Source organism: Gallus gallus, chromosome 9, assembly GCF_016699485.2.
Source record: "Gallus gallus isolate bGalGal1 chromosome 9, bGalGal1.mat.broiler.GRCg7b, whole genome shotgun sequence".
Taxonomy (NCBI): domain Eukaryota; kingdom Metazoa; phylum Chordata; class Aves; order Galliformes; family Phasianidae; genus Gallus; species Gallus gallus.
In genome coordinates, this window is record NC_052540.1 from 12,929,435 (window position 1) to 12,941,594 (window position 12,160).

Sequence of the window (12,160 nt, forward strand, 5' to 3'; positions counted from 1 at the left end):
TTTCCTGCTCCAGGAACTAAAGACTGTTGGACAGCATTTTCTATCAATTAAGCTCGAAATGATGTTGTAGAAATCATCCCTGTATACAGAACAGGTGAAAATGCTCTGGTTTGGGTACTGTTGGTCTATATTTAACCTTTGTATATTTCAGACCTCCAAGATTCTATCTTTGTCAATGAGTAAAAAAAAATCATAGGACAATTAAAGTCAAACAAAATGAAGGCAAGAGTATGAGTGGAGGATGTGACCTGGGAAATGAACACCAAATCTTGGAAGCAAATAGCAAAGTCATTCAGTTCTTGCTGAACATCACTGGCTTGTGTTATCCCTATAGGAGTAATGAGATGACTGCCTATTAGCATTAACATCAGAAAGATATATTGCCATTTATGCTAAAATCATACATGACCCCAGAACAGCCTTCACATAGTCAACAATACAGAGCTGTAAAATGCTTTCATTGTACCCCTGAAGTTATTTCTCTTATAATACAAATATATTTGCCACATACAATCTTACTTCCTCATTCTTTTCTTGTACATAGAGTATATAAGCAGTAATATTTTCTTTTGCAAAGCAGGTCAGTAATATCACAATATACTTACTACCTTTATTTCAGGATAGTATGCCAACATGTGTAATTGTACAAGTCTTGTGGCAAAGTTTTTATTCAGATAAGATTACAGCAGCCAACATTCCCCATCTGAACAAGGCCACGTCAATATGTAAAATTGCATAATCATACAATAATAAGGAGCAATGGAACTCTGACAATCACCTGATTTACACCTTACTTAAAACCCAGGTAGCTTAAAAATTACATCGTTGTTCTGGGCCTTGTCCAGTCATGATGGGAAAATCATGGCATGTCTCTGATTGCTGTGTCTGACCACTCCATTTGTTAAGAACTTTAAAAAATATATTTAAAAAATGTAATTTGTAATATATCTCCAATATAAAAAGAGCTCTCCACACCCACATTCAGGAATGTATGCAAAAGTGCCTCTATGTGTGCTCTAATCAAGAAAAATACAACAAAGATATTTCATTGATGAACAAGCCAGATAAGAGGGGATTTCCTTTACTCAGGTAACAAGTGCATTGTGCATTTGCACCACAGGTAGAACTGTGCAAATATAAACATTGAAAATGCATGTTAAGTTTCACAGATATTTTTGTGATGTCTTAATAAAAACTCATCTTTGATTTTTCTTCACTGTACTGATAACTCTGAGCCCCTACATGATCATCAGCTTATGTTTTCAGGTTTTCAAAGAGGCAAAATGCTTCTCTTCCTTTTTCGTTTATAAGCAAATCCTTATCTGTGAGTCAGAAATATTCACTTAACTCCACCTGTTTGGGCTTATGAATACAATTTATAAAGACTAGAATCAAAATGGGAGAGTTTGCCATGACACAGAAACATCTGAGTTCCTTCATCAGCAGAAGCAGAGGTGATTCCCTTCAAACTGCTATTATTCTAAGTACAGATCTTCCAAAAGAAGCAAACCTGTAAATCTTTGTTGTAGCTTTGGATGAGCCTTTTGGAGGTGGAACATGATGCTCCCAAGTACTGGCAAATTCACTTTAATCTAGCCTGCTATACAAGGAGCATAGCAGTGGATAATCCATGAGAAAAGCTTTTCAAAAAAGTCCTAAAAGTTAAGCATACTAGTCAGTTAAGATTTGATTATGGAAAACAGCTTTCATTTTATCTCCTATTCCTTCATGTTAAAATGTAAAGCCATAAGAGAAATAAAATGAATGATACAATAATATACTTAGAAAAATCTTCTAAGCAACAAAAGCATTTCTTTAGGTTCTTTGCATGCAGGCCGAAAGGGGCAGAAGTTTCCAGACTGCTGTGCTTAAAAGGCCAAGTGTAATAAATTACTTTAGTTGCATTCAGTTAGTGAGACTGCACGAGCTTCCTCCTTATTTCCAAAAAAGCTGTGCCCAGCCCAAGTTTCAGAGCTGCTGCTTCGTTCTCATTTCCCAGGATGGAGCACTATGAGATTACAGGACATGCAAGAGGTCACAGCAGAAAAGAAATTGAGTCTTCATATCAAACATCTCCTTAGTGAACTCTTCTATCCTAGTCAGTCTATCTTTTTGGTACAGGTGTGTTTAATTTTTTTTTACAGAAAAAGAGCAGGCCCACAGGAAGAATTACCAGGTTAAAAGCATTCACCTGAGTTGTAAAACACTGAAGTGAAATAGTGGCAGCAGTGGGGGTAATGGGTACCTGAGGAGGGAAGCAACACTTAAAACTTTCAGGAGCTCTAATTACAGAATGCTAACTGTCTAGGAAATAAAACTATGCATTGGAAAGTGCAGTGGAGAGTGAGGTTTCTCTCTTAAAGGTAGGTAGCTGGGACAATGCCAGACTTTGCCTGGTTTTTCTAAATGCAAAATTGGTGAGATGAGGGGAGTGGATTGCTTCTGGGATTCATGGTGCTAAACAGGTGGCCTAGTGCAGGATGTTCTCCACTGCCCATCAGTGGGCTGAGAGGTGTTCCAGAGACATGGGGAGCAGGAGTTGGTGATAAGTGGGGTTTTGCTACTTTAAACCTGACGTAAAAATTGAGTGTTGGGGGGTGGGTAAGGAGGGTGTCTACCAGCCATGAGCATTCTTGGCTGGGGACTCTGTCTGTGGGACTAGCAACCCCATTCCAGCTCCACCTGGGGCTGTGCTGTGGCTGTGCCACAGCCCTGTTCTGCCCAGCTGGGCGTTCCCATCCCATGACTGTGTCTGAATTTGCTTCCCCTCACCAGGCCTCGTTGTGACCCCCACAGATCAGTGTCAGGAAGAGCCCTGCGCTGGTCAGAGCAGCTCAGTGGCTATGTGAGGGACCTGGCTGCAGCTAGGGGTCTGCTAGTGCCCTTGCTGACAGGAGCTGTTAGGGGATAGCCTGAGCTGCAAAAACTTCTTCAGAAGGGAAGACAAGGAGATCGCTATGGTGGGGTGGTGGAAGGAAACCATAGCATGCAGCACTTTGGCCTCCCACGCAGCCCATCTCCTCACAGGGCAAATTAGGCGGGAACAGAGAATCGCTCACAGCGTGAGTAAGGGATATGGAGGTGAGGGTGGTGGGAAACGGGTGTTTGGTGTGAACTGAGTACAGGGAAGAGAGAGAAAAGGTGCTTGCTGAAGTGTTTGGTTATTGATATTCTATTTTTCACAGTTTTCAAATAGGTTTATGTTGTTTGGCAATGAAATATAAGAAGGCAAAATCCTCCACAGATTGCATAATGGGTAAAAAAAAACAATCCTCTCTGCTGTGTGCACAGAGAGTATCCATTCTGGTAGCTCTTGCAGTAATGTGATAGCAATGTTTTGTTCACACTAGTGTTGATCTTCAGTTTTGTTTCTGGGTCTGGTCTGGCTTTTATCTATTGTATTAGTTCAGCTGGTTGGGGGATTGGCTTTTTCGCAAGCACCGCAGCAGTTATTTCTTCCTCAAGTCCAAATTCCATCGTCACCACCCCTGGCATTTGAAGCTGTGATATGTGCTGGAAGGACAGCAGGGCCCAACAGTTAGCTTACTGCAGTTGAGCTCAACCTGCTATTCACCCTGTGAATGAGTTCTTTATCACAAGTCACTTTATCTTGATATACGTCCAAATTTGTCAGCTGCTTCAGTATTTGCAGATAAAATGAGTAAATCAGGAATTATTGCTTCTGGTATCCCGTTAGATTTTCATGTCATAGTTTGGTTCATGTAAGCCTGAAAAGCGTGGGCAGTCTCAAAGGTTGAGACAATCAGGTGGATTTTATGGCCTTTTCCTTTTGATTCCTTCTCTATGAGATGCAGACTAAGGTTTGAACCAAACTGTTGCCGTTCAGATCTGATTCAGTGACCAATTTAATGGTGTTTTCTGCCAGGCCCTATGCGTCTCAGGGAACCTATGTGAAGCTGCAATTGGCTTTGAGGCTTCTTCAGCATTTTGCTGATTGCAGTCATGGAATGCTATGAAACTGAGGATAAACTTCTATAACATTAGGGAAATAGTTATGTTTTCTCATTTGTGCATATCTTTAGGCAGTCTTCTGTTTCCTCTAAATTTTAAGGCTGAGTTTCACGCATAATTTTCCTTGACAGAAGCCACATCCATGGAGTCAAATGCTGACGTCAAGACTGAAGCCAGTAACTGAAGAAAGACCATGATTTCACTAGTCCACTTCTTTGATGCTGTTCCTGCTAACCTTTGTCACCTCTGCTAATTCTGGAGACCATAGACAATAATGAAGCTTCAGAATAAAAAATAAATAAAACAAAGGTAAGAGCATGGAGAGGGGGGTGTTTGTCAGTGTCAACACAGCCAGTGGCAGTGCCACTGTCAAACTGTGCCATGGTCCTTCAATTGAAGACATGCTGATGTCTTAGATTGTAGAAGAAATGTTTAAGGATGTTTGCAAAGAGACACTCTGCATCTCTAAGTCTGACATCTAAATGTTTCTTTGTATGATCATTTGCATGCTGGAAGTACCTGAATAAGTACTTTAAATGTAGATACTTCTATGGTCCCTATGTGGCATCCAGTAAAGTCTGAAGCAAATGCAGTCCTCTATCAAAGCCTCATCCTATGCGCTACACAAAATGTTTCTGTGGGGCCAAGTTTTAATTGTTGAGCAGTTCCTTTTCCAGCTCTATTACTTGTTAAGTCACATAAGGGAGCTTTTAAACAAGGGGTTATCACAGAGTGGATGTATTTCCCTTAAGTGGCTTAGACTTAGCTCATGGGCGTACAGTCTTTAGTATTCTGAGCAATGATTTGGAGTGCACCATAAAGTTGTGACTGACGAGGTGTCCAGGAAACAAGGATTTATGAATATGTTAGATAAGGAAGACTGTAGAACAGCGGTGCAGGAATCTGCAGAGCTAGTAATATGCATGCTCATTCGCTTAAGCAAATATACAGTCATACTTCTGTTACCAAAATACAGTCAGTACTTACAGGATGATGACAGAAAAAAGGGAGTTGTCTGAAATACTGGGTGTGGTGTTCACAGTGAATGGTCAGCAGAATTCAATATCATGAATGGAGGAGTTGATACGATTTTAAGGGAAATCCTGAGACGTATAGGGAGCTATAGTCAGCTAAGCTGATTTGCTTATTTGGAGTGTGTTATTTTAGCCTGGAGTCAACGTTTCAAGAAAGTTCTTGAAAATATGGATGTGGTTGGAAGAGAACAGATAGAAACTTAGAATATTGGAAAACATGGCTAAATATATAATACATGATAATGCATTTGAATCTCAATGGAGAATGAGTCCAAACTAAAGAAGAATACTTTTAAAATCTGTCACTATAAAGTTACAGTCTTCAATTTTATAAATTGTACAAGACTGTGAAGTATGTTGACATTTTTTGTTTATTATTTGTTTGGGGGAAGAAAGGAAAGGTGGTTAAAACAAAGGTCTGTGTATAGCAGAAACTTGTGTCACGTTTTCCTCTTGTATGGTACCATGCCAAAGAGAGAAGTACTTCATGTTCTCTTGTTGTGATACCTTTAAGTTACTGATGAGGTGGGACAGATACGTATTGCTGCATCACAGTGTTGCTGGTGGATTTTTTATTATTATTATTATTATTTAGTTTCTTACCCTTTCTCTGGTCAAGTACTTGCAGATTATCTATTTACTCTGCCATTACTTTCATTGCTGTTTGCTGGGAGCAGAGTTCAGGCAGTGTAATGTCATCCCACCTTCTTTGTGCTTGAGCCACATTCTACCCTTCTCTCCACCCTGCCTCAAGTTACTCCCTCAGAACTTTACCTTATACCAGTCCCAGACTCCTTTCCCATACCCTACCCCCATTTCTTCCCAAATACGCATTTCTTTTGCTCTTTCCCTGGGATTCCCAGACCTCTGATTCTGTCCCTACTATTTCTAAACAATCCTATCTCCAACTCCTGCTCCTTTCCCTTTCCTTTCCTACTGCTATGCTGGTCTCTGTTTCATTATGCCATCCTTGGGAGGTGGTACGCTGTATCTGTTTCATCATAACTTACATGCTTATTCCCTAACAACATTTTTTGGTGTTGGGTAAATGAAACTTTACTCCAACAGAGTTGGGCTGGAACTTGCTGGATGCACTTAATGTAGTCAGAATAAGTAATTTGCTTAGAGGAATCTGGTCAAACTGTATACTGGTCAGAAATTAGGTTCTTCAAGTAATAAGCAGTGCTCTAATAACTGTATTTCCTCTCAAGCAAATTATAAGCACTTTTTTTAAAAAAAGGGAAAGAGAATACCAGCCTCTAGTGTAGAAAAGGTCACTAGAATTTAAAAAATACAGTCCAAATAGAATTATAATCTCACTCTGGGGGAGTTTCTTCCACCTGACCAGTGTTTTGGCTGGAGCATACCATAAGAACCAAAGCTGAGGCTCATAATACAATGGAATGTGTCAGCCCAAATGATCTGGGATGGCCACATCACTAGTAATTGAAGATAGTGCAAAGTTTCCCTTTTAAATACTTAGCATTTTAACTCTTCCCTGTTGCTTAACATTTTCTCTAGTGGATTCAAAGAATTGAAACACCCTAACTGCTGTAACGGTTGTCTCAGTTCTTAAAGCTGTTCCTAATCTCTCTCTCTTTTTTTTTTTAGTTTGTTTGCATTAGGAAAACTAGAGTATAGGGTGAATCAACAGCAGACCACATATCTCTGCCCTGCATTGTGTCGATGTTCCCTGAGTCAAATTCTCTAATTGCCTTGGATTGCATCTGTAGAAAGTACAAAGATAAAAGGAATTCTCTGTAGTAGCATGATTATCTTAAATGTTGCCCTTTGACATTCTATGACTTGGAGCATGGAGCAAGTGAAAACTTATAAAAAATAATGGTAACTTTATTGTTAGGAAATGAAAGCTTTGAGGCTGTGTGGTTGTTAGGTTACTGAAGCAAAGTAGGGGTATAACAGACAGCCTCTACTCATCCAAAATGGACAGTGATGGATGATGTAGTTTAGCCAGTTTAAATATCTTTTCAGCATTTCCAGGTATGTCATGGTAAGGTCCTCAAGTGGAATCATCTCAGCTCAATAGCTCTACCTGAAACCTTTGGGTAAAATCTAGTCTCAATTAGATAGACGTGCTCTGAGATGTATATAGATGGAAGATTCTACATAAAATATCATCTAGGAATGGAAAAGTATAAAATATTTTTTAGTAATTTCTATAGTAATCTGTAGTATACATACATACATGTACCTATACATATAACAGAATTCATGTGTATTTTATAAATTCTTTTACATGCTGCATAGAAGATAACATAGGAAATTTCCATACATTTCTAAAAGGGTATTAAACTTTGAAGAAAATAAACTTTTTATCCAAGACTGTTACAAAGAGATGAGGAAAAAAGATTCTTTGAGTGTTGTGCTTGGTGATGGGTGCTGTTGAGGAATGAAATGTGTTCATACTATCTAATTTTATTATGGTGATTGCTGAATGAGCATCAAAGTTTTATTGCCCAGCTGTTCCCAGCAAAGAAGTTTAATCTCACTCAGACAAAAATAAGTTAATGGTGAAGTAATTGCAGCTAGGTATTTCCATCTGTCAGATCTTCAACCATGAAATACATCCCTCTTCCTTAGAGACCAGCTTGAAAGCTTAACTTCAGTTAAAGAAGCCAGAAGTCACAGCAAGAAAAAGCCCTAATTCTTGAAACCTACTCAGATAGTGATGGATGGATGCTCTAGTGTAGATCCGAATGCTGGCTTGGTCATACAAACCCCAATACAAAGAAATTCAGTGAAAGGGGAGTATGGAGAGCCAGACTGGCTGTCTCACCAATCTCAGTCTAGAAGCAATCTTGGCGTGCTCACATAGGACAGATCTGGAAAGTCAGGATGAGAGAAAAGTGTGCTAGCTCAAGGAAATGTTGTAAGGTGCTGCTTTACCCTGTCCAAATAGTGATTTTTAGCAGTGCTGACTGTTATCAGGTGATTCAAGGCTCTGAGCTGCAGGATAAAATCTGGAGGTGCCTTTGCTCCACAAATCCTTTCTGTCTCTCATCTGCATGTTAGAACTGCGAGGTCTGTGGGTACAGCCTTTCTGTCAATGTACTTTTGTACTACAGTTTATCTGACCTCAGCAGAGCCGCACAGTCTGTGGGTGGCAATAAATCCGTGTCTGACTAATGCAACTTTGCTGCAGCTGGTCATGACTTCATAAATGCACTGGTTTCCAGTTTGCTGCTAGGTACAGTTTATTCATTGACTTCAACCTAATAAACCTTCAGGGCTTGATCCATCCTTCCTTACAGAGCCCCTTTCTGCTGATGTATCACAACAGCAGTGATCAAAAAAACATTCCCTCCCTAAATCTACACATTGAGGAATTGAAAGAACTATGGAGAGCCCTGCCTTTGCCCATCAGTTCCTCCCTCAGTCAAACCAGACTGCACAGATTGACAGTACAATAAACATGAGTTATATTTTGGGTGAGGCTTCTGCCTGTGGGTGGGGAAGACCACAGGTCATTCAGTGTGAAGAACTTATTTTCACAGTCAAACAAATAGTAATATGTAAGTTGGGTTTGTCTTGTTCCATAAATACATGATTATTCAAGCCACAGGAGGAGTAAAGACAAGCTGGCACTGCCTATCAGTAAATGATGACTATGAGGAAGTAAGAGATGGCATCCCCTAAACAGGAGAAGTTATTCAGTGCATGAAGCTGAAGGTGCTCCCAACTTAAATCCCTGTCTACCCTGAAGATGACCCAAACCAGAGAGCAGGACTACATAGCAGGGAATAAGAAGGTTAGGTAGGCATGAACTGGTCACTACTGTGGGACATGCAGCTGCAGCTCATGGCAGGTATTTCTACTGTAACAGCGGCATATGCAGTGCAGCAGCTCTCTGCCACCTGTCTCTGCTGTGAGGATTCTCAGGGATTTCCTGCGTGACAACTTCTGAAAAAAAAATCTATCTGTTCATAAACTACAAACCTTGCCATATGGCTGCTATACAATGAATTGAGGCATGTAGAGATGTTTCTTCTGTTGCCTGGTGCTTACCACCCCACAGAAGTTTTGTTTCTGCTTAATCTGCTATATAAAAAAAAAAGATCTTAAAGTCTTACATCTTTGGGCTTCATTAAGTCAGTCTCTGTTCAGACAGACTGGGCTGAAGATGTATGTTAAGTAAATCAGAAGGAATATCTGAATGCATCCAACCGAAACCAGTTTGTTTTCCAAGCTTTATTTATCACTCCTGACACATACATTTCAAAAGTGTTATACTGCAGGAACTTTTATTCTAAGGCTTCTGTGTAGAAGCAGTTGCAAGATTAAGGGTTGCTTGTTAGAATACATTTTTCTCTGAGAGAAAGTTGTAGACATAAGGAAGTGCTAGCTGTATAAGCCCTTGGCAGAGGATGCATGTACATAGTCAGAAAATTTGTATCTTGGATCCCTAGTGGGAATCATCAGCTCTCTCAACTAAACCCTGCTCAACAACCCTCCAATTAATGTATTTTGCATAATAATGAGATGGCAAAAGCAAGCCACTATTTAAAAATGGCATGTGATTGTCCCAACCTCATCCAGACCTGCTGATGCTGCAGTATGGGAGTGTGGTTGTACACAGCTTCCACTGCATCATCATGGAGGATAAGAAGGCAGAGAATTCATCCATAGCAGAGAAATGAGGATGCACTGAAACAGCCACCTCCTCTGCATCAGAAGGTGAAGTCTCATAGTAACAAAGATGTAAGAGGAATTCAAGTGCAGTTCCAACTTAGCTGTGATCTCCCCACATACTCTGACTGACCAAAGGGATGCCTCAAAGTGCTGACAGAGGGATGGGAAAAGAAGGGAGTCCAAACTTGCCAGTCTGTAACAGACCGGTACATTTTTTCAGCAGCTCAAGCCTGCTTAACTGCTCAAGAACTATTTGCAGGAGGCTATTCTCCAGGTAAATGTAACCTTCCTTTCTGCTGGTCTCAGACTATGACAAAACACATTTGAAATCCTGAAATATCATAGAATCATAGAATGGCCTGGGTTGAAAAGGACCACAGTGATCATCGAGTTTCAACCCCCCTGCTATGTGCAGGGTCACCAACCACCAGACCAGGCTGCCCAGAGCCACATCCAGCCTGGCCTTGAATGCCTCCAAATATCTATTGCCATTTCATCTTCTGACTGTAATTTTAGACAAATTGGAGATTATTCCAATGGAGTTAATTTAGCCCCACAGCTCTTACTGTTCTAGTGCAGACTCGTTTGCCCCCTCTATCTAGAGTTTTAATTTAAGGACTGCTGAGGTCGTTCCTCCCTGTCTTTCAGTAGCCACACTGCTCTTGCGCGGTTGCACCGGGAGGTGGCATCGTGTCAGCCCTGCAAAGAGGTGACAGCAGCTGGACGGCAATCAGCAGGGGCTGCGGAAAAGCTAGGAGCCAGCCTTGGTGTTCGTTATCCTCTGAAAGGCTGCTCCCAGAACAACAACAACAAAACTCCAAACGGCCTTTTTGGATTTCAACACATTTCAGTTCTTTCTGGTCCATAGAACGCAGAAGGCAGCAGATTCAGTGGAGCTGGCTTTCTGTTTCCTTCTGTTCCTCACTAGCCCTTCCCTCTCGTGTTTCAGTTAGCTGTGAACGTTGAGTATAGTCGAGTACTTGAGCTGTGACGTTGAGTACAGTTAAGCCTTACAAGCTTGTAAATTACTGCTGTGTTTGTCTTAAATCACTGTTTTGTTTATCTAGAAGTAGATGTACTTATGACTAAGTTTCTGTATAGCTTCAACGTTGCTTGCATACTTGCAGTACCAGAGAGTAATATTTCTCCCAGCTAAAATGCACTCTATTAAACCACAGCTAAATTTAAATGTAAATGATTAAAAAATGAAAATGTAGAGAGAAAAATGAAGACTTCTAAATAGAGCAGAACAGATCAGAGCTCAGCCCAGTGATCAAATTGTATGTTACTGCCTTCTTCTGAATCACAGGCTCCAAGGTACAGCTTCCAGAATAGTCCCTGGGGAATGTACTCTGACTGCTCTGCTGCATTCATGAGCACAGAAAATCTGAATACAGATCAGAAGGAGACAGCAAACAATGTTGTCTCAGTTAAGACCTGTGGTTCACAGAAGGCAGTGTTTGTAGAATATTGTCAAGAATTCAGGAGCAGGGTTTTAGACACCTACTGCTACAATTCAGGATGTCTGGGCTGTCTCCCAGGTCTCTATTTTCCAGCAATAGAAAATAAGAATGCAGACCTGGAGGAAGTTGCAAAAATGACAGAGTCCCTCTGGAATCACAGCAACTAGGCAATCGTGGAGATAGAGGTTCTGTGAGTCCTTCTCTGAAAAGAAGCAGAGAAGATGAAGCGTCACTCTTTCATCAAAGGGAAACTTCTCTCTACCAAGTCTGTCTCCTGTGACCCAGGCACCAGTTGGGCTGTTACAGGAATGCCAAGACACTTTGTTGCTAATACTTTCCTATGACTTCCAACAAGTCCTACAGGTGGGGAAGAATAACTGTACATGTCAGTACAGGTTAGAGGCTGACCTCCTGGAGAGAAGATCAACAGGGATGGACCTGGCTGTAGAGTAGGCTGACCATGAGGCAGCAGCCTACTCTTGTGGCCAAGAAGGCCAATAGTATTCTGGGAGGCATTAAAAAGACTGGCCAGAAGGTTGAGGGAGGTGATTCTCCTTCTCTACTCTGCCCTAGTGAGGCCACATCTGTCCAGTTCTGGTGTCCTCAGTTCCAGAAAGACAGAGAACTTATGAAGAGAATCCAGCAGAGGGCCACAAAGATGATGAGGAGCCTGGAGCATCTCCTGTATGAGGAAAGGCTGAGAGACCTGGAGAAGAGAATGCTGAGAGGGGATTTTTATTCATTTATCTACTTTGTACTAGAATTTTATAGAGAAGTAAATGACTTTACATCTCTTACTTAGCATCTGCTTGACAGACTGGGACAGATTCTACTTGTCCCTCTCTTGTTAAGGTAGAAACTATGACACTCAAGTCCAGGAGCACAATCTTGCTGTGCAGAGGAAAGCAGCAGTGCCTCTTGAAGCCGCTGGTACAAATGGCACCTGGAGAGAAGACGTGATCCCAGACCAGCACACACCCCTTCATAGCAGTCCTGGTTCTGGTTGTGGCCACAGCAAAAGCTGCAGGAGTCTGAACTATG

At 41.1% G+C, this 12,160-nt stretch overlaps 1 protein-coding gene across 2 annotated transcripts in view; it reads left to right on the forward strand.

The window, feature by feature from the left end:
* Nucleotides 1-2,239: 2,239 nt before the first annotated feature.
* The window catches only part of MB21D2 (Mab-21 domain containing 2), an 81,841-nt gene continuing 71,920 nt past the window's right edge, over nucleotides 2,240-12,160 (forward strand). Inside the window, exons 1-2 of one of the 2 annotated variants that reach the window (XM_046898515.1) lie at nucleotides 2,240-2,363; nucleotides 4,104-4,281. The gene's annotated coding sequence lies outside the window, so the exon portion shown is untranslated. Of the gene's footprint in view, nucleotides 2,364-3,800; nucleotides 4,282-12,160 lie in introns of those variants that run through there. The other variant, XM_040705799.2, reaches the window with a different exon arrangement.